This window comes from Lactuca sativa, chromosome 4, assembly GCF_002870075.4.
Source record: "Lactuca sativa cultivar Salinas chromosome 4, Lsat_Salinas_v11, whole genome shotgun sequence".
Classification (NCBI taxonomy): Eukaryota; Viridiplantae; Streptophyta; class Magnoliopsida; order Asterales; family Asteraceae; genus Lactuca; species Lactuca sativa.
In genome coordinates, this window is record NC_056626.2 from 31,680,773 (window position 1) to 31,687,556 (window position 6,784).

Below are 6,784 nucleotides of genomic sequence, written 5' to 3' on the forward strand. Positions count from 1 at the left end.
TATATATATATATATATATATATATATATATATATATATATATAAACAAAATCGTATTTTCAGTTGCCAAGTGTGTTTATTGTTTATAATTTTAAAAGCTTGATGTTGGTCATTACACATAATCAATCGTTATTATCATATTAAATTAAAAAACTAAAAAGTTACTTAATAAAATTCATTAGTAACTAATATAGTTTACTATATTACTACACAAGAAAGTTGTCTTTTGTCATCGTTGTTGATCTTTAAATATTACAATAGAAAATTAGAAAAAAGTTGGTAATATGTCGGTACAAATTCGTATCCATCAAACTTGTGGGTAGCTAAACAAGTTGGTATCAAGTTTACTTCGTACGGTTTTGATACCAAAAAAATTAAACCAAATAGACTTGATACGGTACATAGTAATAAACTGATATCGTACATTGTTCAGCCCTAGTGGATACATGGCTTAAAATGTGACATTTGATTTAGCCGGTGACATTGAATACTTTAAAATGGTCGATTGTACCATGTAAAGAAAGTTTTATACAAAATGTTTAACACAAATTGTAAAGAAAGTTTTATGCAAAATGTAAAGAAAGTTTTATGCAAAATGTTTAACACAAATTGGAAAAAAATACATGTTATATATTTTGATTATAACATACAAAATGTTTCTCTAATTATACATGCAACATTGATTTCCAAAGCATGTAAGTTTTCTCTAATTATACATACAACCCTAATGTTTTGGATGTAAGTTTTCTCTAATTATACATGCAACATTGGTTTCCAAAGCATGAAGCCTAAACTAGCATACAAAATTTAACATATGAATCATAAAATAAGTTAGAAAGTTACCTCTTGATGTAGCTAGTAAGACTTTGCCTTGAGAGAACTTAACACCCCAAGTGTTGTGCCTCAAACAAAACACAAACACCAAATAAACAACTAGATGGATATGAGAGAGGCTAAGGAGACTCAGAAACGACTTCTCTTCTTGGAATGCAAATAGTGGTCGATTTTAGGGCTTAACACAACATATATATATATATATATATATATATATATATATGTGTGTGTGTGTGTGTGTGTGTGTGTATGTGTGTGTGTGTAGAATATCAAAGGCCATGTGTAACCCTAATCCATACACATTAGCCCATGATCCATCCATTTGATTTGGATAAATACTTCATGGATTAACCTATAAGCACATCACAAATCAAACCATGGATCATTAGCCCAACTCATATGTATGAATTTAATTAGTCTCTTTTGATCACTAAATTAATACCTAATTAATTTTTTTATCAATACTAATTAAATAAATATGATTCCTCAATTAATATATTATACTTATAATATATTAATAAATCATAAATAGCCTCTTACTCAAATATCCATCTATCAAATTGTTCTGGTGAAGGCAACCCGAAATGGACCATACTACTATCATGTCAAGTACATACCAATTATAGTTATGGGCTTAGACACCTAATCCAACATATAGTGATGCTAGCTTTCCAACAGAGAGAGACAATCCTCATTCTCAATCTGGATGGGTGTTTCTATTAAACGGAGGAGCAGTCACTTGGAAAAGTTCCAAGCATGACACGATAGCTGATTCTACTTGTGAAACAGAGTACATAACAAGTAAAGCATCAAAGGAAATGGCTTGGCTGAATAATTTCATCAGTGATCTCGGAGTAGTTCCGACCATTCAGTAGCCAATGGAACTTTTCTACGATAATGAAGGAGCAGTTGCTTTGACCATAGAACCAAGAGATCATGGTAAATCAAGACATATCGATAGTAAGTACCACTATATCTGACATAGAGTTAAAGAATGTCATCTCATAGTAAAGTGAGTTTCGTTAGAAGAGAATCCTGTAGATCCTCTCACAAAGGCTCTTAGTAGGGTTAAACATAGTGAACATGCTAGGAGCATTGGTTTGAGAGATGACATTTATTTTAGGAGTTAGATGATTAGTTTGAAACTTATAACAGAATAAATGTAATTGATTTTGGTGATTGAATAATACAGATTATTAATGAGTTTTTTTTTATTGCCTGTGTTAATTATTTATTCTTGTGTTTTGTTTTGCATGTTTTACTTCCTGAGTAATTTGATTATTTGAAGCTACACAGTTGCTCATACTTCAGGAAGTAAGTAGTGAATGAAGATTGTCATGAAGTGGATTGTAGATTGTCTAGGATTTTATACATAGCAATTGTGTTGCTACAACGTTCATGAGTACTTAGAAAAAGGAAATTTTAGTATTGGATAAACCCATGCTTCGAGAACTACTTAATGGATTATATCACGAATAATTTTGTGACGATAATATCTTATATTTTTAAAATGCAGATATAAGAGTTATAATTTACAAGTCGTTTGTACATTGGTATTGTGAAACCGCATCAGTAATTTGATGTTATAAAACATGGTGTCATGTATGATTTGGTGACTAAAATATACAAGCATATGAGTCAAAGTTTATTCGTTCCTTTTGCCCTGGCGGGAAAAGCGATATCTTTAGGCTCCTCGATGATTTGGCGTTGACTTATAGTGTTGGGCCCAGCCAGGAGTAAATTGATGTGTTCAATTAGAAGTCTTATGACATCATCACAAATCAAAAATTAGGAAACAAAGTATGGACAATGAGATTGATTCTAATCCGTGTCTCGTGTCCACATGATATCTTGCAGAATGGATGAATATTTGATCACTTATCTAAGGACCAATGTAACGTCCCAAAAATTTTTGTTTTTAAATTAATAAAACTGTAACCCAAACATCATCATAAAATCCAGATAGAACAAAGTGTGTCTAATACATCATGAAACATCATAGTTATCATAAAATACAGAACGAGATGGTGTGTGCTCTACAATCATCCTGGGCTCTTCCCTTTCGAACCGTAAAGTACCTGAAACATAAACTGAAAACCGCAAGCACAAAGCTTAGGGGGTGTTTGATGCTTGTCTGTCTGGGTCCAGTCAGTCGTTTTTCTGGACTCGGTCCGGATCAACTGGAACAGCTTGTTTGCTTATGCTTCTTTGCACTTCTGATTCGGTCAAAATCCTCTGATTCGGTCCTAAAAAAAACCAACGGACTTGGTCATTTGTACCAATTTCACGTATTTGCCCTTCTCCTTCTTCTTTCCCCTCAACATAACTTCTTTCTTCTCCTTCTTCTTCAATCCCACCACCAATGGTCCTCGTCCTCTTTAATCGATTTTGAAAGCGAGCCATAATATCGATTTTGAAATCGAGCCTATTCCGGTAACATTCAGTTTTGTAGAAGTCGATTATTCCGATTTTGCCCTAAACATCGCCTTGACAGTAATGGAAGAAGAAAGTGATTCACTAATTTGTTCCAGTTGCTTCCAATTCGATGTTCCAGATCAATTTTATATTCGTTCCGATCGTTGAATTGGTAACTATTAAGGTAAGATCTTCTTGATGTTTTAGTTGATTGTGAGGGTAGTTGATAATATCGATTGTTAAATTGGGACCTTACGGTTCTTCATTGTTGGTCTATTATCAATTGTTGATCCGTTTTCTAGGTGAAAACTAAATTTATTAACAATGGAGCTGTGAATCAATTTGACTATCAAAACATGATTCTTTAACATGTTCGTTAGATGTTTGTTGAAATGTTTGAATAAAATTGTTCAAGTTCTAATGAAAGCTTACTGTCAAATTCTTGTTTATATTATTATTAGCTTCTGCAACTGGGGCAGAATTTTGGCTCACTTGAACAAGCAGAAAGTTGTATTTATTTTAAGGAAACCACAACGGAAAATGTATGCATGAGGATCACATTGCAGGATGTATAATTAAGGAGCCAAAGCCTAGCTTACAAGGAATGGTGGTGGCAATGTGGTGGGTACGCTAATCACCACCTGATTGCTCATCATTTGTGATGGTGCTAGGAATTTGCATAATTAGGTGCCTTATAAGTTACAAGTATTATTGAGTGTTCATGTTTGTTATTTTTTTTATATATATTTTTTATAACTTGTGTGTTTATTGGGTCATATTTTATGATTAGGTCAAAATAGTAGAATTCTAATGAAGTGATATATTACATTGTTTGTGATTATTGCAAAAGTTTTGAAAACATTTTCGTATAATTACATAATTTAAATTAATGCATATGATACAAAATTTAAATTTTACAATTACAAAAATAATCGAGAAAATTAAAAAAGAATTGTCTAGTTTTGATATTAATATATACAAATGCAACATAAGGGTAATATAGTCATTTTTCACAATTCACCATAGTTAGTCAGAGATATAATCAAACAATATGGTTTCAGTCAGATGTGGACTCAGTCAGAAGTTCTAACTCAATCGGTACCAACTCAGTCAGCACTAACTCAATCAGAAACTATCAAACGACCATTTAGTGAGTTCCCCAAGATACCACATACCATACATAATAATCAAATAATGGGCCCCGCCAGTAATCGGGCCCCGCCCGATATCGAGCTCCGCTCGGTATATAGATTTGTAAGATACCGGGCCCTGCTTGGTATACATAAAACATATAAACACATAAACATGATGGGTTTTGAGCAAAACAACAATCCTATGGTGCACATGCAAACCCTAAAGCTTTCGATCTAGGTTTTTCTAATTATACATGCAATAATCATCCAAAGCTTGTAAACCCTAAATCTAGCATACAAAAATCGAATACTATCACTAAAAACAATTTAGAAACATACCTTTCAATTGTAGCTTGATAACCTTGAACCTTTGAGAGCATAGTATCACAAATTTAATACCTCTAATCAATAAAAAATACCACAAGCAATTGGAGAATCTTAGAGAGAGAGAGAGAGAGAGAGAGAGGAGGAGGTGGAGGCTCAAAATCGGCTCTAGGATCTTTCTGGGGTTTCTGGTAGCCGATTTGAGGAGCCCAATGGTCCTTTGTACATGTGAGGAATTAGGGTTTCAGTCAAAGACCAAGTCCGGTTGCTTAGGCTCTAAGTAGCCCATAGGATCTTTCTAGAATACCCTTTGGACGAAATCTAGTGGACTTCCACAAGGATTTCGTCCATCCCTTAACCTAGGGATCCACAACCCATTTAGCAATTATCATATAATTATAATATCAGTCCCCTTAATTCAATTAACCTCTTTTGACCATAAAACTAATTCTAAATTAATTCTTGACCAATGTTAATTAAATAATATGATTTCTCTTTTAATGTATTATTCACATAATATATTAATAAATCACATTTATCCTCTTTCTCCATTATCCTTCCAATCAAGTTGCTTTGGTGAAGGCAACTCAAAAGGACCATGCTACTATCGGGTCAAGTACATACCAATTATAGTTATGGGTTTAGACACCTAATCCAACGGTTTCCCACTTGGACAAGTCTAATAACTATAAATGCAAGTACGACTTCAAAATCTGATTAGTAATTGTAGCTCTCAAAAGCCATTGTCGAACTCTGACATGTCCTTTAGATAAGGGATCGTATAGTCCTCCGTTTTGAAGATAATGTATGGACAAATACATGGAACATAGTCATACTTATTGTCTAATAGTTTGTTTCTCGATCTCTGATTTGTTTGACATAGAACTTAATTGAGCACATCAATTCAGTCCTGACGGAGCCCAACACATAAGTCAAAACAAAATCATCGAGGGGCCCAAGATATCGCTTTTAACCTCGTAGGATAAAAGGAACAGATAAACTTCGACTTATATGCTTGTACTATTTACTCATTATATCATACACAACAATATGTTTTACTGATGCGTTTACGTATTATCAATGCACAACTAACTCACAAACAACAACTCATATATCTAGGATTAAAGACTATATGATATTATTGTTGGATTAGATGTCTAAGCCCATAACTATTATTGGTATGTACTCGACCCGAGAGTAGCATGGTCCATTTGGGTTGCATGGCATCGGAACAATTGGATAGACAAGTGAGAAAAGGTTATTTATGATTTATATTAATATATTATAAGTTCTAATATATTAATATGAAATCATATTATTTAATTAGTATTGATCAAAAATTAATTTGGAATTAATTTTGTTTTCAAAAGAGACTAATTAAATATATGGGGATTCATTATGTAAATCATTCATTCTTATATATGTGGGCTTGTGATCCATTGTCCTTCATGTTGGGCTTAACCCATGTGGTAACCCATGGATACTCCATGGAGGTTAAAACCCATGGATCATGAAGGAAATGGAAAGTCATGCACATTAGGTTTTACATGGTGTAACCCTAACGAGCCACACTATATAAAGGATCCCATGGTTCATGAAATGGCACTAGTGGATACACCTAGTGAGGGCAAGGGCCGATTTCATAGGGAGAACCAAAGTAACCTTCTTCTCAAGTTAATCCATTTGTTGGTGGTGTTGTGTGATTCCATTTGAGGCTTCCACACTATTGGGGCTAAGCTCTTAAAGGTTCAAAGACTTCAAGCTCCATCAAAAGGTATGTCATCTAACTAGACTTTTGTAGTATAGTTACTCCATAATATGCTAGTTAGAATGATGCTTTGGAATTGTGTATTTTTGCATGTATAATAGTGAAAACATAGATTCAAGGCGCATAGGGTTGCATGCACACCATAGGGGTGTTAGAATTCTCAAAACCCATCAGTGGTATCAAAGCTTAGGTTTGGTTTTCAATTATACTTGATGCAATTGCTGAAAAATCAAAAAACTGGCTTTCTGAACAATGGACTCGCCGAGTCAAAGGCAAAATTTGACCAACTCGCCGAGTTTGTTCATACACT